The following is a 26436-nucleotide window of genomic DNA, read 5'->3' on the forward strand; positions in this document are numbered from 1 at the left end:
CAATGTATGTGCTTCTCCCATGATTTCATGAAGAATCCCCTTCTTATTTCACCACCATTAATGGATTAGTTAATAAGTTTCTATGTTTCTGCTCCAGGTTGAGGGAAAATGCAAATCAGAAGCTTTCCAAATAGACCAGAAATGGGTACTTTCATTGTGTATATCTCCAGTCTGCTTGCTTACAGCCCTCAGTGTTTATAAATGTCATTAAACATTCCTTTCAAGAAACACATGAACCCCTAAATCTGACCTACCTCCCCGACACCCCCTCTCCACACTGTCCCCAGCCTCTGGCCCACTCTAAACTTGGAGAAATGTGGCCAGAAGAGAGTTAGACTATTTCGTGTGATGTAATACAGCCTGCTCAACTTTTGCATAGCAATTCAGCAAACACAGTTTTAAGCATTCAATTCTACTTCTACAGCTTCTTAAAATTCCCTGCAATATAATTATACTGATGGGAATGCAGAAAGATAATTGCTTTTAGAGGAAAGTTTCTCCTTTGTTCCATGTTCATCTGGCTTCCAGAAATGGAACAAGAGCCCTTGAACAGCAGAAATACGCATCCATGTGTCTCTAGTTATCATTTATTTACAAAGATAGACCTTGACAAATGTAATTTGTTCAATAAAATTAAAAGGATGCACGATAATTCACTTAGACAAAGAGACTTGAAAGGGGAACGTCATCGGCAGCCGTGCCGTCCATCATTCCAAATGATCAGCTGACTTTGAAGAAGTGGCAGGTGTTCCCCTTTTGGAATGCGGCATTGAAATACTATTTAGAAAGGGGGAAGAAAGAAAGAGAGCTAGGAATTGGAGCAATTCTTTATTCAGGCAATAATTATACAAATTAGATCTATGAAAGCCAGAGAATGACTGTGCCTTGAACCCTGTCTGTGTGCATAGAACAATGGGGAAATTAATAATTAAATCTATTACATATGCTCATAATTCAATACAAAAGATACCTCAGTAGTTCAAACACTCCTGTATTTTCATTTGAATAAGGCTTTCACACATTCTCCTCATTATATATGTATTATATTTTAAATTTAACAGCTTATTTTGTTGCCTTTATGTTTGAATTAATAAGGGCACACTTTAATGCACTAATGGGGAATTGCATTAGCCGGCTCTGCAGACATAACTTTGAAAAATCTCCAGTTTCCCCAGGGTGAAATCAATTTGCCCCAGAATGTGTTGTCTCACAGACACATCTGGAATCTGGGAAGAACAGCTCCCCTCTATGTGCTTCTGATTTGGGCCTCCATATCTGAAAGAGGATCCCCAGAGCCAAAACCTTTGCTAAACTGAACAGACCCACCAAGATCAAATTCTGCATTCAGCAACCTCTTAGCCAGCTAACACGGTTTCCATGCCTGGCCCACGCTATTTTTCCTGAGAGCAAAAATAATTTCCTTATGAAAAAGTAAAGGTTTATTTTGAATCCAATCATTCATTTTCTCTCTTTTTTTTTTTGCTTTCTCACTCCCTCTCTTCTCCTGGCTCCCTTCCTATTGCTACGTTTAACTCTTCCTACTACCTCTGAACCTTAGAAAGCAGCAAAGAAAGGGAAGTTAGAGAAGGAAAGAGAAAGCGAGAGTATATCTTACAGTGGTTATGTGGGGTCAGAGGGTGCCCCAACCGCTAAGATGTGACGTGCCAATGAACAGCTTCAGAATTACTGGGGTTTCCAGGACAGGGGGAACACTGGTTGAACTGGAGCACTGAAATCCAAGGGAGCAAAGTGAATTCATACAGCAGGGACCCCAGTTACCCTGAAAATAGAGTGACTCCACTGGGGGATTGAGGGCTTCCCAGATGCACTAGTGATAAAGAACTTACCTCCAATGCAGGAAACATAAGAGATGTGGCTTTGATCACTGGGTCAGAAAGATCCCCTGGCAAAAGGCATGGCAACCCATTCCAGTATTCTTGCCTGGAGAATCCCATGGACAGAGGAGCCTGGCAGGCTACAGTCCATGGGGTCGCAAAGGGCTGGACATGACTGAAGTGACTTAGCATGAACACACGCACGCACTGGGGGACTGAGTGCTAAGAATATAACGAATGCACATATCCATCCCTCTGGAGGTCAGAAAAGAGACAAAGGAGTCAGTAGCTGAGAGAGAGAGAGAGAGAGAGAGAGAGAGAAAGAGAGAGAGAGAGGGGAAGCCTAACCAAATGCTCCTACTTGGGTGCAAAGCGGCTGCCAGCACCCCCGGCCGCCCAGGCATGCGAGGAGGCACTTGCCGCTGCTGCCACTGCAGGATGGCAAGGAGTTCTGTGCCTTCGGAGGAGCGCCAAATTCAATGATGCTAATTGCACTGCAGATTCCTAGCATCATTAGCAATTCTTAAAATTACATTTGCCCTGCTTAAGCTCTCTGTTTCCAGCTTGGTATACGGAGGGAGCCGGTCTCTGAAGGGGATATGGGTTACCAAGAAATTCAATTGGACCCATTGACTTCAGGTGTGCAGGTGGAGGCTGGCCGGTGGGGATTCACAGACCAGGAAAAATGCTTGTTTATCTTATTTTAAATGCTGATTGCTGGGAGAATAAACAAAACCCGCAGCTAAATGGGCCTTAAAGGAACGCAGGGAATTTTGGAAAGAAAGAAAGCCTTACCGTATAATGGTCGGAACTAGCCCCGTGGGTCTTACGGTGACAAACACCATTGGAACACCTGGAGCGATGGAATAAGTTGCATTTGAAATAGTTGCTGCAGAAATAACCATGTCTCCTCTCTCCTTTTGTTTGTATTTAAAACAAATGAATAAAATCCAGATGAATAGATGTTTTTGCTTTGTTTGTTTGTTTCCTTAAAGAGAACATATTTGCTCATTAGGAAAGCTAGACAGCCAGCCCCAGAAACGAAAGCCCGGAGGCCATGTCTCTTTTTGCAAGGACACTTCCCCCCACCCCGCCGCAACACACACACACACACTTCCCAGCCCAAGCACCTCTATACTGCTGAGAAGAAAAGGGATGTCCTGAGAGCAGAGCAAGTTAAAATTTGCCTGTCCCAAGACTGTGACTCTCAACACTGGGACAGGGCTCTGTGGAGTCTACTGTGGAGTGAGTGAGAAGCCACCGACGTCACGCCCTCAGGAAGTGCCCTCTACTCTGATCTAGCAACAGAAAGGGAGCCAGTTCCTGGGTATTTTCCCCAAGAATTTATGCCATTTAATTAAATTACTAAGCATATACCCACACAAATACATACATACACACACACATGCATGTGCATACACACACTTAGAAATGTGTGTCATATATATGGCTCCGTGTATACAGACATACAGGAGGAATGTATAGCTTTTGATTGGGCTGTCTTTTAATAATCGTGAAGCCAGTTTTAATGAAACTGTTTAAGGCTGCTGGTGAGCAAAGGAGCCATCTGTTGCAGAGCATGAATAAACTGAGTCACAAGCACTAGAGGACAGCTAGCTGCATCAATCATGTTTGTATTATTTATTCATAAATGAGCTCAGTTTACAAACCCCAACTTTCACCAGAAGCCAAGACATGGACTCGGAGAAGGCAATGGCACCCCACTCCAGTACTCTTGTCTGGAAAATCCCGTGGACGGAGGAGCCTGGTGGGCTGCAGTCCATGGGGTCTCTAGGAGTCGGATACGACTAAGCGACTTCACTTTCACTTTTCACTTGCATGCTTTGGAGAAGGAAATGGCAACCCACTCCAGTGTTCTTGCCTGGAGAATCCCAGGGACGGGGGAGCCTGGTGGGCTGCCGTCTATGGGGTTGCACAGAGTCGGACACGACTGAAGCGACTTAGCAGCAGCAGCAGCAGCGAGACATGGACTTGCTGCCACACGCAGGAACATTCCCATTAAATGGTACACCAATATTTGGTGTCCCAAAATATTTTCTGGAAGGGAGAGGCCTATGTGAAATCCCCATGGTACACCTGAGTAAACTGACATGCCCCCGAGTTACATCATTTACTCCCAGTGGCATGGCTACATCAGGAATTCCTTTTCAAGAGTCTTGGAGGGTGGGGAGCCAGTTACCCTCCCTTCCTTTCTAGCAAGGAGAGGACATCATAGCCCATAAAACAAAGGAATACACTCAAAATTCAGGGAAAGTTATTCCTTATGCCAAACAAGAGGAGAAAAGCAGATACTTCTGGACGTCTGTAAAGTCAGTTTGGTTAGAAATTAAAGCGATGGCTTCAATTTGATCATGCTAACAGCTATCATATTTCAGCCATCTTTATCTGCCCAGAGGGCACTTTGCCTACATATTAGTTTATAATCTTCACCACTACTCTATGAGGTAGGCAGTAGTATTCCCATTTTACAGGCCAGGAAACCAAGGATCAAGAAATCAAGCAATTTACCCACGACGCCAAGGCTTTTAGAGCCAGCGGCAGGATTTCGACATCCTAAGACCTGCAAACACGGGGCCTTTGCTCCTGTAACCCTTCCTGGTTCTCTCTTTCCCTTTTTCTTCTGCCAACTCTTCACGCTCTGTCTAGCGTCCACTTGGCCTCACAGCTGAAGCTTAATGTAGTTGAAATTGCCATCAGCTTTCCAGGCCTGCACTCCTCCTAGGGCACTGTATTTATTAAAGAGGCAACTTCTGGGGCAGAAAAAAAGAAAGAAAAAAGAAATGAAACTACCCTTATTCTCAAATCACTACCAGACCTGATGGCCCTAGTACACAAGAAAGAGATACCTGAAGTGTGCTTTCTGCCTTGAGTAGAAAGGAAAGGGACCAAATGTGGCTTAATTCCTGATTGGAATGGAGGGACGCCATGGTGTGGGGAAGGGCCCCGGATCCCCCCTGGCTCAGTGCACAAGGGGTCAAGACCCGCGAGGGGGTCTTTGGAGGAGAAGCCGAGACCTGGAGGCGCGAGGGGGAGCTGGGACCAGCAGGGAACCCGGTGGGGCCGGGAAGCCATTTGTCTGGATGGGGCAGAAGAAACGGGAGAGGTGGAAAGGACGATGCAGACCGGGACGTGAAAGGACTGCAGTTGCCTTTGAAGTGGGGAAACTTTATCGCGATTTGAGAGGCCACTGGGAATCTCTGCAGCATCCCCAGAAAGGGAACAGAAAAGTGGAGGCCGCGCCCGTGCCCGACTCCCCCGCCAGCCTCCAGGGGGCGCTCGCGACGGCAGGGCCGGAGGAGACTGGGGTACAGGACGCACCTGGCTGAAGAGCAACGTGACATCCTCGCCAGGCAGACTCCCTCCTGCTGCACAGTCCCCACGGCAACCTCTCTAGGCCAACTCGGAGGCGCCCGTCATGCGAGCATAATTTGTGTCACGTCTGCAGCCTTTTAAAAATAGAAAGATGGGGAGGTATATTTAGCACCCCCAAACCTTCGTAACGATGCCACTCAAAGCAAATGAACCGTTAATAACACAGGAGGGGCGGGGGTGGGGGAGGTGGGGTTGGGACGACGGATGAGGAGCAAACAAGCTTAGCCCTTTGGTGTTTATAATGTTGAACTGGAGGATCCTAACACCAAATGGGGCATGACTCCCATCGCCCGGCAGCACAACCTAGGCCTTTCCCCAGAAAGTAGCCGTCCTTTTGATGGGAGGACACTGTGGCGAGAGGTGGCCAGCCGGAAGGAACCCTGACCCTGCGTGGAAACCCGGAGAATTCCGCGGCGCCAAGGCGAGTCCTCCCAGGCTGCGACCGCGCCTCGCGCCGCGAGGATGTATCTTTGGCGCCACCTAGTGTCTGAGGCGGAGACAACGCCTGGCGAGGGCTGCAGAACAGGCTGACTCCAGTCCTGGGATTTCATCCTTAGGCCCGGACTTTGAACTAGACCGGTCATCCTGTGGACCAGTAATATCCTCTGGCTGAGCAGAAAGTTTCCCAAGATCCCTGTTCCTGCTGCCTCCAAAACTAAGTAGAAAATTTTTCAGAATAAGTGGAATAAACGATGCTCCCTCTGCATGAGACATCCATGAGGTGATATCTGGTTTTCTCTAAATACAATGGCAAGTCAATTATTAATTCATTGTGAAAAAAATATATATGCTGTCATTATATAGAGTCCAGGGAAGAACTGAGCTTAAGACCATCTGGAGGGGCTACCTCTGAGAAACACTGAATTGGGTGGGACAAAGATGAACTATTACTTTTGATTTTATGGCCAAAGACCTCCAGAAAGAATCCTGCTGCTAAGTCACTACAGTCGTGTCCGACTCTGTGCGACCCCATAGACGGAAGCCCACTAGGCTCCCCCATCCCTGGGATTCTCCAGGCAAGAACACTGGAGTGGGTTGCCATTTCCTTCTCCAATGCGTAAAAGTGAAAAGTGAAAGTGAAGTCGCTCAGTCGTGTCTGACTCTTAGCGACCCCATGGACTGCAGTCTACCAGGCTCCTCTGTCCATGGGATTTTCCAGGCAAGAGTACTGGAGTGGGGTGCCATTGCCTTCTCCATAGAATCCTGCAGTGTAATGGAAAGAAGACAGGTCTGGGAGCCAGGATACTGGGGTCCTCATATTGGCTCTGCCTGCAATTATCTGTGTGACCTTGACCAGGGAGCAACCAATTTTACTTCTCACAACAATGCTATGAGGTCTGAATTGTTACCGCCACATGATAGATGAGGCAGTTAGGGGCTCCAGGTTACCCAAGGTGAAAGAGCAGGTCAGTGTCAAACCCAAGCTTCAAGCTCAGGTCTACCCAACTGTAAAGAGCACATTCCTTTTACTTAAAGCATTGAATCCCTCTGTGCTTTGGCTTCCCATCTACAGAATGAAGGGGCTGTGCCTAGTGTCAGTTGGTCCCTTCCACAATCAGCAAATTCTGATCTAAGGTCTCTCTAGTCCCTAAAAACCCACTTTTAGTGCTCACAAACCCCATGGTGGTAACAAAAGGGGCTTTAAAAAGGATTCATCCACCTATAAAAACCGTGGGATTTTATTTTCAGTTATGGGCAAGAGAACACCAAAACAGATCCGTTAGAACATCAAACCTCCTTTGAAATTTAGGATTGTGGGGAAAGCAGAGAAAATCTGCAGGGGCTGGAGTGACAGCTTATGGGTCTGTAGCAGAAACCAGGTCTGCAGGGTGCTGCTTAGCTCTTGAGCCCCTGGCCTCTGGGAGAGGATAATTGCCTCTGATCACTGTTTAGACTTGATAAATACATGAAATCAGACAGCAAACAGTTTATCTGGCTACCAGTTTAGATCTGGACAGAACTAGATTAAGGAGTCAGGCATATTTGCAATAACCTCACAGATAAACCCTTCCTATCTGAGATAGTTTATCTCATCCTCAAGAGTTATGTTGCCCAGTAACTGCCACCTTGAAAAGACACGCCAAAGGGTCCAAATCAGCTTTGAACCCCCTCTTCCCACTGACCTTTGGCTGGTCACCAGCCTGAAAGCCAGGGGTTGGAGCTCTGTCCTTGTCTGAAAAGGCTAGGGAAACATGTTGGTGAAGTAGGAACCCCAACCCAAGATCATCTGACTCTGAGGTCAAAGTTTTCTTCATGGGCTTTTCCCCTACCTCAGAGGGGCAAGCTAAAGGAACTTCAAATGTCCCCAGCAAAGATAAGACCAGGAACTGCAGCTTAGATCTTGGGCCCTACGGGGCCACAGACTTACCATGTGACCAACGGCAAGTTCAGACTACTCTGGATCTGTTTCCTCAACTATAAACTGAGGGCTTAAAGCTAAATAATTTCTAAGATCCTACTGAGCCACTTCATCGGCCAGAATCAAACCAGCCGGTACCCTTTAGGGTTTCAGAGGTCACAGTCTTCACTGAAGTACCATGTCCCTCACTTAGAGTCTTCCTCAGTTCCCTTCCCAGCCTCGACTCATTTCCTGACATTCCTCTCTCATTCCGTGGTCACATCCCTCCATCCTCAGACTCTTTCCGACTGGCTCTGGGAGAGCATCACCTCACAAAGAAGCCCTGCAGAGAGGACCATCAAGCACTTTCCATAGGCTGCAGACAGGCCTTTTATTTTCCATCTGTCTTTAAGAAGTGAGACATCCACTGCCCATTCCCCCCTTCCACTCTTCTACCTTCCCGCCAGCAGACTCCTCAGCTTCTGCAATGTTCTGCTGGGGCTTGGCTGGAGTCTTCCTCCAAAAAGATCACTGGGGGTCAGGTGCTGAGACAGCCCCACCCTTAAAACCAACTCCCTCACACCCAGCCCTGAAGAAGAGGCTCCCATTAGGGAAGCAATGGGCTCAGCAGGGCGGCCACCAAAAGTCTTTATCACCTGCCCTAAAGCCCCAACCTGACACCATCTGTTACCAAAAAAAAATCCTACAGGGACCTTTTGGGGACCCATCTGCATGTGCATTGCATGCTCACCGCTCAGTTGCTCAGTCATGTTTGACTCTATGCAACCCCATGGACTGTAGCCCACCAGGCTCCTCTGTCCATGGAATTTTCCAGGCAAGAATACTGGAGTGGGTTGCCCTTTCCTTCTCCAGGGGATCTTCTTCCCCCAGGAATCGAACCTGCATCTCCTGCATTGGCAGGCAGATTCTTTACCACGGAGCCACCTGAGGAACCCTTGTTGCTAAGTCACTTCAGTCGTGTCCAACTCTGTGCAAACCCATAGACGGCAGCCCACCAGGCTCCCCCGTCCCTTTGATTCTCCAGGCAAGAACACTAGAGTGGGTTGCCATTTCCTTCTCCAATGCATGAACGTGAAAAGTGAAAGGGAAGTCGCTCAGTCGCATCTGACCCTCAGCAACCCCATGGAGGCCTTCCAGCCTCCTCCGTCCATGGGATTTTCCAGGCAAGAGTACTGGAGTGGGGTGCCATTGCCTTCTTGGGGACCTGTAATTGAGCTACATTCCAGGAAAGAACTTTCATAAGAAAAGAAAAAAGCACTGTTTTCTCAAGAGTCTTTTCTCCCTAATCGTGCGCCTTATTTTCCCTATGTTGAAGAATTGATGCTTTTGAACTGTGGTGTTGGATAAGGCTCTTGAGAGACCCTTGGACTGTAAGGAGATCAAAGCAGTCAATTCTAAAGGAAACCAGTCCTGAATATTCATTGGAAGGACTGATGCTGAAGCTGTAACTCCAATACTTTGGCCACCTGATGAGAAGAACTGACTCATTGGAAAAGACCCTGATGCTGGGAAAGATTGACGGCAGGAGGAGAAGCGGATGACAGAGGATGAGATGGCTGGATGGCATCACAGACTTGATGGATGTGAGTTTGAGCAAGCTCCGGGAGTTGATGATTTACAGGGAAGCCTGGCGTGCTGCAGTCCATGGGGTCGCCAAGAGTCGGACACGACTGAGTGATTGAACTGAACTGATTTTCCCTTTCCTCTAGGAGGGGACAGGGGGAAAGTGCTGTCAGTCTTCTGCATCCACGAATTCAACCAACCGTGGATCAAAAGCATTTGGGAAAAAAATTTCAAAAAGTTTGGAAAAACAAAACCTGAATTTGTCGCAAGTATTTACAGAGCATTTATGTTGTACCAGGTATCATAAGTAATCTAGAGATGATTTAAATTACACAGGAAGATGTGTATAGGTTATTTGCAAATACCACTCCATTTTATATGAAAGACTTGAGCATCCCAGGATTTGGATAGTCACACATACTGGTCTTGGAACCAGTCCCCCAGGATACTAAGGGAGGAGTGAACTGCCTTTTTCTGGAAAGAGGAATCCCAGAGGGTTGAGGTCATTCCTTTGTAGTGACAGAAGGGTCTTCTCTCAGAGCTCCCCCACTGTGCTGCCCTCACTGTAAGTGTTTATTAGGTGCTAGCTAATGAGTGGATGCAACACTCTGATGGATTTACTCAGTACAGAGGATTACAAAACTAGACGCCAGGAAAGGCTAACCGTGCCACCCCACTCTTCAGGCCACCTCACAGCCCTCCACCTCCTTCTCAGCCCAGCCTCACACTAAAGCGATGCCCTCCTGCCCTCTGGGGCCTGGTGCCCCAGTGCCTCTATTCTCTGTCTTCCCTGTGAGCAGTGATTCATGGCAGATATTAGGGAAGAAACAACATCCTTCAATTCTTTCTACCATTTCTCTTATCTTTACAGAGTTCTTATTAAGCAGTATCTTCAAACTTATTTATGTGATGTCATGCTGGGAAGCAGTGCTGTCAACAGTCCATGTTCCATGAGTGCTGAATTCAGGATAAACAAGAGACAAATTCATGCCACATAGGCTCCATGCAGACTCTTCTCTATGCATGACTGGAAGCCTAGAAATCCACACAGAGAGATGGTGAACCCCTAAAGATAGGCAGATAACACTTTTCTTCCTGGGCTACTGAAGAGCTGTCCTTTCCTCTCTTCCTCCCGAGTGGTTAATCCAAGGAGGCCAGCTGCTTGCTGCAACCTCAACATGCTCTCAGAAACCAGCTCAGAGATGGGGACACAGGATCCCCGGGGGCTGCCCATCGCCAAAAAGCCAAGTCATTACCCTCTGTTTCACATTTTTATTAGTTCCTCATTGAGTAAAAACACCTGTGTGCATGTACCAGGTATCATAACATGCGTGCTTAGTCGTGTCTGACCTTTGTGCTGCCCCATGGACTGTAGCCCACCAGGCTTCTCTGTCCATGGAATTCTCCAGGCAAGAATGCTGGAGTGGGTTGCCATTTCCTACTCCAGGGGATCTTCCCAACCCAGGGATCGAACCTACCTCTCTTGTATCTGCTTCATTGGCAGGCGGATTCTTTACCACTGGCAACACCTTTATGTCTTTTACCCCTGTTTTTGTATTGGAAATGAATGCGCAGGAGGAAATGGCGAAGGGGAAGAAACTAGCCTTGGGGCACATCTAGTGCCAAGCACGCACGGACTTGGCAGTTTGCCTAAGCCTTCCAACCTTGGCCAGTGGGGAAAGGGAATGGGTCTCACCTCTTCTTTGAGAAAATTCTATTTGACAATGGCTTGAAGCACAACTACACATGGTGGGGAGCCTCCCAGCATCGCCATGTCTTCTCTGAGAGCATCCCTTCCTTTTGGTCAGGAAGACCTCTCTCCACCCTCCATTGCTTCCATGATGCATTGTCTTTATCTGCAATACCTTTCCACTCTTCACGGCCTCATTCTCAACCCTCTTCCACTTTTCAAGACTCGTTGAGACATCGTCCTCAAGAGAGCTTCCCTGATCCTCTCCTGTCCAATTCCGTCTGGTTGGGTAGTCATGTGCATAGACCTCTAGGACCTCATTTGTCACCACTGTGTTGTAATACTCTGCTTGTTTTTCTCTTCCCTGAGTTACTGTGAGCTCCTTGAAGACAGACACTGGTTCATGTTTGCATCCCTAGCATCTATTGGTTAAATCTGAGGTCACCTTATGCCCAACCACCCCTCTGTATTCTAAGAAAAAGATGCCTCTTCTGGAAGAAGGCAGGCCCACCCCTCCTATCCACCCCATAGTATACTATCTGCCTCCAAGCAAGGCTTGACCAGCATATGACTCCCTTGTTCAAATCAGAAAAAGATGCCTCTTCCTCTGAGTGGACACAGCCCTACAGCAAGGGGCAAAGCTTGGCAAGGAGAACATGAGCTGAATTGCTGTTTCCCTGGCCCCTGTCATTAGAAAAGACTCTGATGCTGGGAGGGATTGGGGGCAGGAGGAAAAGGTGATGACAGAGGATGAGATGGCTGGATGGCATCACTGACTGGATGGACGTGAGTCTGAGTGAACTCCGGGAGTTGGTGATGGACAGGGAGGCCTGGCGTGCTGCAATTCATGGGGTCGCAAAGAGTCGGACACGACTGAGCAACTGAACTGAACTGACTGGCCCCTGTCTCCAGGCCACAGCTGTATTGGATGGCTCTCTTGAGTCCATCACTCAACCGTGAGCATGATGACCGCTTCCCCTGACCTCTGACTCAAACTCTGAGACACCAGGCTGCCTTTCTACTCCGCTTCCTACCACCCCCACCACTCTAATCACAGCATTCATGAAGTGAATAGCGTATGTGTCCAAAGTCCAAACACCCCCATGAAACCCAAACACAGAACCCAGGAGGACAGCTGAAGATTCTGGGTCCATTACTGGCCTCTGTTTGGGCCTGGCCACGTGGGCTGGTTTACTGACTGGTTCGCAGCCTTTGGCAGATGAAAGTGCTCGGATAGTTTATGTGAGTCGCTCATCATTAAACCTCCCCTTCAGGGTTTCTTGCCACCTTTGGTTTGTATCTCAATCTGGAGCAAATTTAAGCAAAAGTTTAGGACTATGTGTTTCCTTGTTCTAATTAGTAATTCATAATAAAAATTTAATCAAGGCATAAGCTTTTGTGGAAGGTTATAAAACACTTTTATTTGCTCTGGAGATCAGAATGACCACTTTTTAAATCTGTGAAATGATTTTTCCCCCCTAAATGAGGAAATTTTACCCTCAACTGTAAATTTCAGCTGTTTGCCATATGTAACCACAGAGAATCTGTTTATTGACTTAGTATATTAGAAGTAGTTAGGCAGGAAGAAAAATAAACCCAAACTCCAGATGCGAGAAAGTGTGGGGAAGGAAGGAAGGGCCGGAGTTAAGAGTGGAGCCCCAGAGAATCACAAGAGAGACAAAGGGCTAAACTAACCTCCCGAAGGAGGGTAGAGCTACAGGCTGGGAGACGGAGGAATGGGTGCCTGGTCATTGCAAGCTCTTACAGAGAATAGGATGGGAAAGTGGGGCAGTGAAAGGCCCCCAGGCTTCCACCCATCTGGAAACAAAGAACAAGATCCTTGCCTGGTATCAGAGGGAGGATCAGGGCAAGAGCAACTCAAACTCCATCTGTGGACAAAACCAAACCACTAGGAAAGCAACTTAAAAACACTGGTTCCTTAGTGTCCACATTATATGCCTTTCAAAGCTCTGCATGTGCAGCCAGGTTTGGAAACCAGTGGTCCAGAAAACCTTTCAAGGATCAGCACTGAGACTTTAAAAAATTAGGTCACGAGACAAAGATAAAATTGGTGCAGAAGAGCTGGGTGCCAGCTAAAAATTCAGGTGATCATGTATAATAAACAGTTGTTCTCCAGAAGAATTATTACAATAATAACATGTTATTAAGGATGTTTTTAATCTGACGATAGTTCGGAGAAAAAGGGATTACCGTCCGCAGTTAACAGAGGAACAGATGGAGTTTCAGAGAGGTGAAGTGGCTTGCTACATTGCTGGCGAGTGGCGGAGAGGGGTTTGGGAGTCTTCTGACCACAGACTCCCCGCTTCAACCCTTACAGCGTTTGGAGACCTGTCCTACTTATGGCCTGCATGGATAACCTTCTTGAAGTTAGACAATGTGTATCAAGGAGGTTTGAAGGTGGTGAAGGTTATGAGGAGAAGCCCTGTGGACCCTATCCACACTGGATCAGACTTATGAGGAGGGCCCAGGATGAGCCAAAAGAAATGGACTTCTCAGAGCCTAAGGGTTACCAACAAATCTCTCATGTGGAAATATAACTCCAATAAAAATAACTCAGGTCCTAACTTGGTGGCATTAGCTTTAAATAGCCTTGACATTCCTTCCTTCAAGCCGTACCCCTCATCTCCAACCCCAGGCTCAGCCCTAAGCCTACCCCCTAACTTCCTCTGCACCCCGGTCCAAGTGGCTAGCCCACACCAGCATGCAAAGCTTTCACTTTGGAGAGAAAGTGCTAAGTGGAGTCCCTGAGGGAGGTAGGTGGTGCTTGTACATCTGTTTTTTAAAAAACAGTTCTTGGGCTTTGAAGCCATGGCCTGAATGCACTGACTTCAGAGAAGAGGGAGTTGGTGAAGAGACCAGCAGTAGCCTGCCAAGCTCCCGGAGGCTATAGCACCATGCACATCTCTGCAGGATGGCCCCAACCACAGGGACCAGCATCCTGCTGGCCTGGAGACCAGACTTCACTGAGGGGTTTGGCCCGATCCCCTAAATTTTTCCATTACCTACTTGTGGGTATTTTAAATGTATGCCCTTCCTTGTTTCAAAGTGGACTGGAGACACTTTCAGCAGAATGCATGTATGATAAACTACAAGTAGGTTAGAAATAAAAAGAAAATGGAATAAAAGATGAAACTCTAACAAAAATCCCAATCAGGCATAGATTTGACCTTGCTTTCTAGTTGCTATGATCAAACAAAAAGTTGAGGGTGGGCGTAGGGAGGATCCAATTTTTTAGAGAATTCAGTGACCATAATAAGAGGAAAAAAAAAACAGGCCTGTGAAATAAGCGAGTCACAAGAGGATAAATACTGTATGATTCCACTGATGAGTTACATGAAGTAGTCAGATTCATTGAGACAGAAAGTAGAATGGTGGTTTCCAGTGGCTGAGGGACAAGGAAACAGGAAGTTAATGTTTAATGGGTACAGGGCTGCAATCTGGGAAGAAGGAAATAGTTACAAGATGGACAGTGGTCATGGTTGCATGACATGATGAATGTACTTAATGCCACTGAACTGTAAACCTAAAAATGGTTAAGATGGTAAATTCTATGTTAAGTGTACTTTGCCACATTTTTTAAATTTTAAAGGGCTTCCCCAGTGGCTCAGTGGTAGGAATCATCCTGCAATTCAGGAGCTGCAGGAGATACGGGTTCAATCCCTGGGTTAGGAAGATCCTCTGGAGAAGGGAATGGAGACCCACTCCAGTATTCTTGCCTGGAGAATCCCATGGACAGATGACCCTGGCAGGCTACAGTCCATAGAGTCACAATGAGTTGGACATAACTGAAGTCAGTCATGTAAAATTTTATAACTTAAAAATGAAAAAAAAGAAAAAGCAAATAAACAAATAAAATGCAACCAGGCCATAAGGAGAAGTTAAACTACTTCTAATCTCAGATCAGGAAGAAGTTTCTCCTTAGAGAGCCACCAAAGGAGCCTGTAAGGTTGTAAGGGACTACCTCCCAGCATGTTAACCGTAGACGGATTTCTCAGGCTGTAATGTGGTTGATGGCTCGACACTAAAATGCAGCTCAGTGAAACTGTACAGTGGGGCCTGAGGGGTCACACCCAGTCCAGACAAGCACATCGTTGGCTCCAAGAGAAGCTGCAGCCCACGTGGCTGATGTCCCTGGCTTCTCCGGCCTTTAAGACTTCTCTGCTCTTAATTCAGCATTCGTGCCCAGAGTTTGCAAAGCCAGTCTCAGAGAGTTCTTCCTATCTCAGGTATTTCTGAGAATCTCCCAGGAATACGTCCATGTTTTCGAGTTCAGGCCTGTTTGTCACTTGTCATACTGCTCTTGACTGTGTCCCGTTCCCTCTGGATCCCCTGCAGCATAAACACAGGCCCTCTGCTAAACCAGAACATAATCAAGACCAACCTACAACAGTGATCAAGATTTTCTGAAAGCATCAAGACAATGCAATCCCACTCCAGTATTCTTGCCTGGGAAATCCCATAGACAGAAGAGCCTGGGGGGCTACAGTTCATGGGGTTGCAAGAGTCAGACACGACTTAACGAGTAAACAACAACAAAAGACAGCACAAAATAAAATACTCAAACCCTGGAGGTAGGGTGTCTGAGCTGTCTTTGTCCTTAGCCTCTAACTTGCTCCCACATTTCAGGGTCAGCCTACTGTCCCCCAGTTAATTGCTATACCTGTATCCTCTTTACCTAGAACCTAGGACTCTTTCAGAGTCCAACAAGAAATAGGAGCATCTCAGGCTGACCTCCAAGTCAATGCCATAGTAATCTCAGAGATGCAACTCTGCATTGAGGGGAGACAACCCACCACGGTATTTTATGGAGCCACCCAACACCTCTTTATCTAATATCTTCATTCCAAATATACTTCACTTGAACATGACCGAAATGCACATTAAACCTCTTCCTCCAAAATAAAGTGCTATGTCCCTCAGCCATGAATCATACATAGAATTGCACTATGTCCCCAATTCTAGTTATCGTGTTACCAAAAGTGTGGGTGCCATCTAAGTTTCAGCAACACCTCACCCCACTTCCACCACAGTGGAGCAGAAGGAGGCTGGCCTGATTTCTTCTGCCCAGGGTATTTCTTCTGGCAGTGGGTAGGATTCCTTCCAGTGTTTGTGGCTTGGTAATTTTTGGACTCATTTGCGAAGCAAATGCAGACTATTAAAATTAAGTTTCAGTCATGTGGGACGCTCGTTGAGGATTTCTTTTGTTTGTTTTGTTTGAAAACCACAGCCTTGCTCTACAATATTATCTAAGATCTAGCAAGAGAGTAGATAGCTTTTATTCACTGTTCCCTGCTCCTCTCAGTGAAGCTTCCATGAACATGTCCTAATAGAAGAGACCATTGAGATAGGGTGTTTGGCTAGTGGCAGCTGAGCGCCAGTGCCGTTAGGGACAGGCCAGGCTGGAAAGTCGGCCTGGCCTAGCGCTGGTCTCGGTGCTAGTGTTATTGGTCGTGGTGCCCAGTGGGGAGACTCTGGGCTCTGATTCCTCTTGGTGCAGTGTTGAGTGTCTGGTCAACTTCAAAGCCCCATGCAGCTTCCTCAGATCTGTATTTTAGACACAACCCTAGTCTGATCCAAATGTGGAGGATCAGGGTAGGGGGGTTGGAGGGGCACTGCCCTGTTCAACTTAGTTTACTCTTGGCAAAACAGATTCTTCCCAAGTCTCATGGGGGAAAAAGCAGCTTAGACAGACATAAACAGGCTCTGAGGCCCTCTGGACATCAAATAACACTAGCAAAACAACGCTTAGATGAGTTAAGTGTAAATCAATCAGAAACATATGGACTACATTTCCCTGAAAATACACAGGGGTTTACAAATTACAGGCACAGGGTTTTGGCAAAATGCAATTCAGGTTTTGCCAAACCTAAAATGTTTGGAGAAGATTTAAAGAAAGTAGACTGACCCCAAATGCCTTCAACTCTGCTCATCCCTGACACTGATAATATCCCACACAACCACAAGCATTTAAGTGCATGGGTTTTAAGAGATTTATATGTTGAATAAACTTAGCTATTCACAACAAGCTGAGATTCTTTTCCAAATGAATGTTCACAGAAAGCTGAAACTGCCCAGTGACCGACTCAAAAGGGAAAAAACATCTACATTTTGAGTTGGGCCAAGGAGGTGTAACTACAGGTTTAAATTACCAACAAAATGGAATACTCTAGGCTTTACAGCCTGTAATTGCATATTCGTGAAGCACAGGCTCTGCTTTTCCACAGCACAGGTCTGTATATGCGTGGCCCATGGTATGTGTCCGTCTATTGTATAGGTGGATGCTGTGTTGATAAAAACACTAGTTACTACTTCCGTTTCATGGTGACTCTCCCACATTTGGCAGTGGGCCAGGAGTCATTCCTATCTTGAAGGAAGGTTGTCCCAGTGGAACTAGGGCAACCAAGATCCAAATGTTTAGGTTTTAAGACTCAAATGTGAAAATATAAAAGATTCAGTGAACCCTACAATGAGATGATCAAGTCCCCGGAGTGGATGGGGGCAAGGAGAGCAGAGGGAAAATAAGAAGACCCTGACTAGGGTCCTGCCTCTGAGATGCAGGACGAGAATGAAGGAAACCAGAGTGGTTCAGGAACAGAAGAACAGAGGGCACCTCTGCCCTTCCCCTGATGCCCCAGAATAGCAACATCGCAGGGGAACTGTCCCTCCCTCAGCCCTGCATGCGCAGCAGCAACTGAGTGATTCCTGGAGCCCACACATGGAGAGGACTGTGACTGCTCCCTGGAGCCCCCACAGCTCAGGAGCTCTATGGGAAGGAGGCAGAATCCCTCCAGTTCCTCAAAAGAGGCGGGAAGTAGCAGAAATGAGTCAGTTCTGTACAGGTCTTGCTACAGGGAGTAACTTAGTGCAGCTGCAAACCTACTGGGTCGGTGACCGGGAACAGAGTGGGAACTTGGGAGGATGGTGTGGACAGATGACCTGGGACAGAGGCCCCTTCTCTCCACTTCCTGTCACCACCACCACCACCCTCTGTGCTACTGTGGCAATAACGAACCATCCAGAATAGGGACACAATCCCCAAGGATAGAAAACGATCTAGAAGTAACCAGAAGTGTCTGCCACCAAGCAGAATGGGAACTGAAATGGAACTGACATTGCACACTTGAGCTGTGGTTCTAGATTGGGGCTCTCTTCTCAGGTGGGTGAGGTCACAAAGTTGGGCAGAGGCAGCATGCCCTTTAGACTGTGCAGGACACACCGTGACCTCTAGGGGGCAGTCAAAGCCTCCCCTACCTCCGTCCATACCAAGGAAGAGAAGAACCTGACTCATCTGGGTTCTGAGTGGGAGAGGGCGTAGGTGTCAGCTAAAGGAGTGGTTAGCAGAACTGGAGCATGTGGGAAACCCCCTTTCATCATTTCTCTTCTCAGTTCAGTTCAGTTGCTCAGTCGTGTCCGACTCTTTGTGACCCCATGAATCGCAGCAGCCAGGCCTCCCTGTCCATCACCAACTCCCAGAGTTCACTCAGACTCATGTCCATCGAGTCAGTGATGTCATCCAGCCATCTCATCCTCTGTCGTCCCCTTCTCCTCCTGCCCCCAATCCCTCCCAGCATCAGAGTCTTTTCCAATGAGTCAACTCTTCGCATGAGGTGGCCAAAGTATTGGAGTTTCAGCTTCAGCATCATTCCCTCCAAAGAAATCCCAGGGCTGATCTCCTTCAGAATGGACTGGTTGGATCTCCTTGCAGTCCAAGGGACTCTCAAAAGTCTTCTCCAACACCACAGTTCAAAAGCATAAATTCTTCAGTGCTCAGCTTTCTTCACAGTCCAACTCACGCATCCATACATGACCACAGGAAAAACCATAGCCTTGACTAGACGGACCTTTGTTGGCAAAGTAATGTCTCTGCTTTTCAATATGCTATCTAGGTTGGTCATAACTTTTCTTCCAAGGAGTAAGCGTCTTTTAATTTCATGGCTGCAATCACCATCTGCAGTGATTTGAAGCCCCCAAAAATAAAGTCAGCCACTGTTTCCACTGTTTCCCCATCTATTTCCCATGAAGTGATGGGACCAGATATCCCAAACCTCTGAGCAACGGATAGAGGGAGGTGGGGCCCAGAGACAGGAGAAAGTCTCTTCCCACCTCCACCAACAAAATCTAGAAGCAACCCCTCCCCCACCCCCACCACCTGCAACACTCAGAGAGGCTGAAAAGCTGGGCGTCCGGTGTTTCGTCATTTCTTTGGGGCTGGAATCCTCCTTCTGCCTCAGAGGCCTTCAAGGCTAAGGCTGGGCAGAGACTGGGAAGCCAGGAAGGGGCCTCCAGCAGGGAAGACCAGCACCTGGTATTTCACTGAACAGGGAGGAAGTTTGGTTTCCAGGCAGAGAAGATGCAAATAACAGACATTAAAAAATAATAATAATAATACAGGGGATATACATTTTGTGTGTGTGTCACTTAAAATCTCATAGTGGGGATCCCTGAGACCGGGTCCTGGGATTCCCCATAGTGACCCTCTGGGTCATGCAGGTGTCAATCAAGTGTCTCCTTTGGTTCTGATCTCAAAGAAGCTCTCCATATGCAAAGAATGTACTTCAGACTGGGGTTTTAGGAGCAGAAGGTCTTCATTACTGTATAATTCTGGTACAACCTCTTAATAGGAAACTACTTAAGACAGAACATTTACAACAAACAGAAGGTGGGAGAAAGGGTTGTTTGGGGCTTGAACTTGAGAAATAAAACTGAAAATTATGAAATTAAGCTTTTAAAGTCTTATACTAAATGCAATTTCAGTTATAATTACAAATACACAATCTTAGACTGAAAAAGACGAGCCATTCATTTTGGGGAAAAAATTTTCAAAATATTTGTACAACAGCACTGCCTTTTTTGCTTTGTATTTTACTTTCATGGCCAATCTTACTTGAAAGGACATTTATCCAAAAGTATGCAAGTGCTTCATGAGTTTTCCCAAAGCCTTCTCATAGTGGTTGATAGGTGTATGTTTCCCTTTGAAGTGTCTCTGGGGTCACTATCTCTGCTGATTCTTAATTTTTCCTGTTGTTAACTGGTGCACCTCCGTCATGCCCCTATTTTTCATTGCTATGATTTGAGCAATTTTCCAACTTCATTCTTCTTGATCTTTTGCAAGATTTGAAATTTGACTTTGAAACAGATTTGCATAGCTTGCATTGTCCTGTCAGATGTTTATAATATCCCAGTCATCAGAAGACTGAGCCAAAAAGGGCTTCGTGGGATTTATGGTGGGTGTTCATGAACAAATATTTTTGTGTTATCATGGCTTTCATGTCCCTCCACAATCTTCTAACTACAAGGACTCCAATAATGAATATTTGGATAACCTTGATAATTATATTATTAAAATAAGGGGGAAAGCACTACATTTCCACAGGAAGAGCTGCTATTTTGTGGTTTGGTTTGGTTTTGAACTCTTCCCTTTCCTTGCTCCTTCCTCTCTTGGCCTTTTGGAGGAGGACCTCCAGCAACTTCAGCCTCTAGTTGAGGCCTTCAATTGGCAGTTTGGAATAATTCCTAAGCGTTTTCATGAGATCCAAGGAAGTTCACCAAGTAGGAGCTTCGGGGCTTCGCTGGTGGTCCAGTGATTAGGAGTCCACCTGGTGCAGGAGATGCAGATTCGACCCCTGATCCGGGAGGATCCCACATGCCTCCAGTCAGCTAAGCTGATGCACCACAACCTCCGAGCCCATAGGCTGCAACTCCTGAAGCCCACAAGCCTAGAGCCTGTGCTCCACAGCAAGAGAAGCCACCGTAACTAGAGAGCGGCTCCTGCTCACGGCAACTAGAGAAAGCGCTCCCACAGCACCAAAAATCCAGTGCAGCCAAAAATAAATAAATATGTATTTTTTTTTAAAGGTAGGAGCTTGAACAATGATAGGAGGTGGAAGCTCTCATTGAAAAGAGCTTGTCTGGGTGTCCATGGAGCTAGAAATAAAAAACAGTGAAGAGGACAGTATAAATAACATAATCAGTATCTTTAACAAGTAAGAAATAAGGAGTGTCATTAGAAAATACTTGTATTTGTTCCTGCCTTGCTGCCCATTTAGACCAACACTGTGGGCTATTGTCCCCTGCATCCCTGTGAAATCTCAGGTGCCCTAGAGCTTATCCTTTTGGCTGAAATAAGTCTCTGTTCATTTCTAATCACAGGAAGAGACACAGTCTAGGAATCAACATGTCCGGTTCCACCTAACAATTGAAAACACCAACGCACTTCTCCCCTCCTGCTCCCAGTGTTGGGAGATGGGGTGGAGATGGGGCTAAGGGGTTAAGGGCTCTTTGAGAGTGAAAGATGGGCAGGGAGGAAGGGGTTAGGGAGGGAACTGCCCCTGGGTTGGGCGTGGTCATCTGTGACCGAGGGTGAGGGTGGTTCTGTAATTTCTTTACCAAGCTGGACATTACTTCAAGATCAGAAGTAGAGAGAGGGGTTCTGGCTTTGGCAGACTTCATAGCTTGGTCCTCTCCTGAAGTTCTGCTAACCCAGACCCTGAGTCCTCCTCTGCACAGATGCTTATGGCCACCTCCAGCCTCTGATGCTCTGCAGACCCTTTCCCACTCATTCTCTTATGGGGTCCCACTGATTCTCCAGAAGTTCCTCTTAGTCCTGGAAGACAACTCTAAGCCACCCTTCCATGCAACTCCTCAGGTCTTTGGGAAACTCCTCAGACCTGCTGGTGAGGGAGAGGGTGCCAGCGAACACACACACAAAATTCTTCTGAAAGAATTTTTCTCTCTAATCTCTGCTACTTTTTTTGGCCTCTTAATCTTCTGATGATCAGTCAACGAATGGTTGGAACACCAGTTCTGGGTCATCTTTGCATGTTCTGCTTTGGTGGCCAGCATCTCACTACAAAAAACTGAAGAAATTGGCACTTGTCTTAAGTTGAAACTATCACAGAAAGGGTCTGTTTCACCATCCTTTTATAACCACAAAAATAATGCTAACAGTAGTAGTTGCTTTCTCCTACCATTCCTATAAACTAGTGTCTATTACAGGATCATCTCATTTAAACCTTACAATTCCATGAGCTAGGCTCTATTATTAACTATATTTTAGAGATGAAGAAAATGAAAGAGAAGTTAATTTGCTGCACATCACACACTTGGTAATGAGCAGAGATTCACACTCATATTTCTCTCCCCATGAGGCGATGTTGGAATTCAGAACTCTGAGTCTCTCAAAGAGACTCTGCTCATGAGTAACTGTTGGGGTCAATTAATTGTACCCTTTTGCGTGGTAAGTTTAGAACCAGTTGAGGGATCAAAACATCAGCTCTATTGCTGGAAAAGCTGGCTGGGGGGATGCAGCTGAGTTTATAACCAAAGGAGGCTTCCTACTCCTTTTCCTCTGAGTTGATTTTACTCCCCTTCCCCACCCAACCACCGGTCAGATGCTCAGTAATGGAGCCATAGGGGTTGTGGGGGAGGCACGTACAGAGTGAAGTGCAGTCTCCTTGTGGTTCAGCGGATCTCAAAGGCAGACTGGTGTTTGCTGCCCCTCCAAGAGGAATCAGCTTCCTAGGCTGTTAGGCCAGCCAGCCACACCTGCCTGCTCTGGGAGGACAAAAGATGGGGTTGAAAGACAAGAGGAGTTCTGAGAGGCTTAGTGTACTAGAACCGGGGCTCTGTTTGGAGAGGAAGAGTCTGAGGTCAAGAGGGGCCTAGAAACAAAGGAAGAACTTGGAATTGTTCATGTATGTGCCATTGGCTTTAAAGGGCTGGCCTGCAAATGGGAAGTTAACTGGAAGAGTCAGCAGCAGCAGAAGAAAGTCTAGGTCTTTTCCCTGCTTCTGTGGAGCACAGGATGATTCAAGGGCCAGCCCAGAGTGTTCCCATTTCCCCCCACCTCTTACCTCTCGGGTAGAATGTGGTACTAGGCACAGGGACTTGTAGCCACTGAATGTTTTGTCTATGTTCACAAAATCACTCAGAGGTTTTATACGTCTCCTACCTTCTCAGCAGAAGGGGCCCAGTGAGCTAGAGAACCACCCTATCCCAATCCTTTCCCACCCCCATATTAGTTCTCTATGGCTGCTGAATCTAATTACCACGAACACAGTGACAAAACAGAGATTTATAATTTTACAGTTCTTGAAGTCAGATGGCTGAAATAGGTCTCACTGGGCTAAAATCAAGGTGTCATCAAAGCTGTTTCTCTCTGGAATCCATTTTCTTACCTTTTTAGCCTCTAGAGGCTGCCCATATTCTTTGGCCCCCTTCTGACAAATCCAGAAACAGTAAGTTGAGGTTTTTTTCACTTTGCATCCCCTGACACTGATTTTTCTTCCTCTTCCATCTTTTAAGAAGTCTTGTGATTACACTGGGCCCACCTGAATAATTCAGGCTAATCTCCTGATTTTAAGGTCAAGTGATAAGCAAACTTAATTCCATCTGCAACCTTAATTCTCCCTTGCTAGGTAGCATCACACATTCACAGGCACTGGGGGTTAGGGCATGGACATCTTTGGGAGGTCATTATTTACACACACACACACACACACACACACACACACACACGCTTACTCTCTCTCTCGCTTGCTCTCTCTCTCTCTCCAAAAGAAGACATTTGAACAATGAGCTCACTCATATCTACTGGCTTCTGCATCTGCTATATATGATCCCTCCTCTACATAAGGCTGATTTTTACTTTTTCAGACATTAAAGATTCATTGTTTGGTGATTTTTCTAATCTTCTATTAAGTTGGGAAGCCTTTAACCCAATTAGGAACAGTATGTCACATTCAGATGTGATTTCAAGCCAGTTCTTACTCTATTTCCATTGCCATCAGATGAGCCCATCCCCACCTGCTCTCCCCGGGAAGCATGCTCCAAAGAGTCTGTCCCAGCCTCCACAGCCACATCTGCAGTTTTCAGAGCAGCTTCCTAGCCATGTAAGTGTTAACTGCATGATTAAAGATCATGAGAAGAAAGAAATATTTTATATTTTTAAAGCCCCACAGTTATCAATCTTTATTACAAAAAACATATGTGCCTCCCCTTCTGCAGTAGACGCGTTCCTCACTGGGTATATGTAAATCAAATTCTTTACAAATTGAGTCATATTTTAAATACACTAGGGGAGCTGGCTATTTAAAGGGATCCTGCTGTGAGTCTTTTAAGCCAAGAGGCTGTTTGTGATGCTAATTTTCACCCCTTAATTTGTCTGTTTTGTAGGTGCAGATCTTCATAAAATCCCCCCAATTCACAAACCAAAGCCAGACACACCTGTATCCTATATTTCAAGGGTATCTTTTTCATAAGAGCTCACAAAGCTGTCAGGTGGATTATCTCATTTATCTTCCAATATTCTTCCAAAGGAGTTTGGGGCAGTCATTATTATCCTCAAAGGAGGTGTAACGCTCTCCCCAACAGCCACTGCCTTGCAGGGGGCCCCATGAAAGGAGAAGGCTGCTCAGCTGAGAGCCATTTATTTTCCAATTAACAACGGGCTCCATCCTGGGAGGAGTGCTTCCGGAGGTTTTCTTCAGAGTCTAGAATGTTCTTTTTGGTTACTCATTGTCACTATTGTTTAGAGAGGGAAACTGAGGAACAAAGAAATCAAGTGCTTTCTCAATGTCTGAAATGTCTACTGAATGCCCACTATGCACGAGACACAATGTTGGAGTTGCGTGGCCTAAGTGTCAAGATGGCCAGCAAGGCCTGACTGAGAGCTGACCACTCAGTGGGCAACACAGGCAGGTGGACAGCACCTGGAACGTAACATTAGGAAACATCAAGGCCTTCAGTTTATCCTTGATTTTCTTCTTTTATAGACATGACTCCATTCTGTCCTCACAGCACTAGAAGGTAAGTTTGCTGTTCTTGTTCAGTTGCTCACTTGTGTCCACCTCTTTGCGATCCCATGGACTGCAGCACACCAGGTAAGGTAGGCTTGGGTTTTATTTTTTGAAGCACAAGGAAACTTAATGATTTATGATTTTCCAAAAGTCACACGGTTGTAGCCACGTGTTCTGGGAAACAAACTCACTCAGAATGACTAGGCAAATAGTGGTTTGAAGTTTACTACAAGGCAGAGTCCACTCTCAGCCAAGGACCGCGACTGACTTTTGTGAAAACCTTAAGAAGACGTGACAAGAATACACAGAAGAACTGTACAAAAAAGATCTTCATGACCCAGATAATCACGATGGTGTCATCACTCACATTTACCTAGACCCAGACATCCTGGAATGTGAAGTCAAGTAGACCTTAGGAAGCATCACTACCAGCAAAGCTAGTAGAGGTGATGGAATTCCAGTTGAGCTATTTCAAATCCTAAAAGATGATGCTGTTAAAGTGCTGCATTCAATATGTCAGCAAATTTGGAAAACTCAGCAGTGGCCACAGCACTGGAAAAGGTCAGTTTTCATTCCAATCCCAAAGAAAGGCAATGTCAAAGAATGCTCAAACTGCCATACAAATGCACTCATCTTACATGCTAGTAAAGTAATGCTTAAAATTCTCCAAGCCAGGCTTCAGCAATATGTGAACCGTGAACTTCCTGATGTTCAAGCTGGTTTTAGAAAAGGCAGAGGAACCAGAGATCAAATTGCTAACATCCGCTGGATCATCGAAAAAGCAAGAGAGTTCCAGAGAAACATCTATTTCTGCTTTACTGACTATGCCAAAGCCTTTGACTGTGTGGATCACAATAAACTGTGGAAAATTCTGAAAGAGATGGGAATACCAGACCACCTGACCTGCCTCTTGAGAAACCTATATGCAGGTCAGGAAGCAACAGTTAGAAGTGGACATGGAACAACAGACTGGTTCGAAATAGGAAAAGGAGTACGTCTAGGCTGTATATTGTCACCCTGCTTATTTAACTTATATGCAGAGTACATCGTGAGAAATGCTGGGCTGGAGGAAGCACAAGCTGGAATCAAGCTTGTTGGGAGAAATATCAATAACTGCATATATGCAGATGACACACACTTATGGCAGAAAGTGAAGAAGAACTAAAGAGCCTCTTGATGAAAGTGAAAGAGGAGAGTGAAAAAGTTGGGTTAAAACTCAACATTCAGAAAACTAAGATCATGGTATCTGGTCCCATTACTTCATGGCAAATAGACGGGGAAACAGTGGAAACAGTGGCTGACTTTATTTTTGGGGGCTCCAAAATCACTGTGGATGGTGATTGCAGCCATGAAATTAAAAGACGCTTACTCCTTGGAAGGAAAGCTATGACCAACCTAGATAGCATATTAAAAAGCAGAGACATTACTTTGTCAACAAAGGTCCATCTATTCAAGTCTATGGTTTTTCCAGTGGTCATGTATGGATGTGAGAGTTGGACTATAAAGAAAGCTGAGCACCAAAGAATTGATGCTTTGAACTGTGGTGTTGGAGAAGACTCCTGAGAGTCCCTTGGACTGCAAGGAGATCCAATCAGTCCATCCTGAAGGAGGTCAGTCCTGGGTGTTCATTGGAAAGACTGATGCTGAAGCTGAAACTCCAATACTTTGGCCACCTCATGCAAAGAGCTGACTCATTGGAAAAGACCCTGATGCTGGGAAAGATTGAGGGCAGGAGGAGAAGGGGATGACAGAGGATGAGATGGTTGGATGGCATCACCG

At 46.2% G+C, this 26436-nt stretch overlaps 1 long non-coding RNA gene across 1 annotated transcript; it reads right to left on the reverse strand.

Annotated features, from left to right (window-relative positions):
* Nucleotides 1-532: 532 nt before the first annotated feature.
* On the reverse strand, nucleotides 533-5414 carry LOC133244352 (uncharacterized). The gene is made up of 3 exons (XR_009735372.1): nucleotides 5175-5414; nucleotides 2631-2823; nucleotides 533-777 (listed from the first exon to the last, which is right to left on the reverse strand). It is a non-coding gene; the product is annotated as an uncharacterized LOC133244352 (long non-coding RNA).
* Between the last annotated feature and the right edge of the window lie 21022 nt (nucleotides 5415-26436).

The sequence above is a fragment of the Bos javanicus genome, chromosome 3, assembly GCF_032452875.1.
Source record: "Bos javanicus breed banteng chromosome 3, ARS-OSU_banteng_1.0, whole genome shotgun sequence".
Taxonomy (NCBI): domain Eukaryota; kingdom Metazoa; phylum Chordata; class Mammalia; order Artiodactyla; family Bovidae; genus Bos; species Bos javanicus.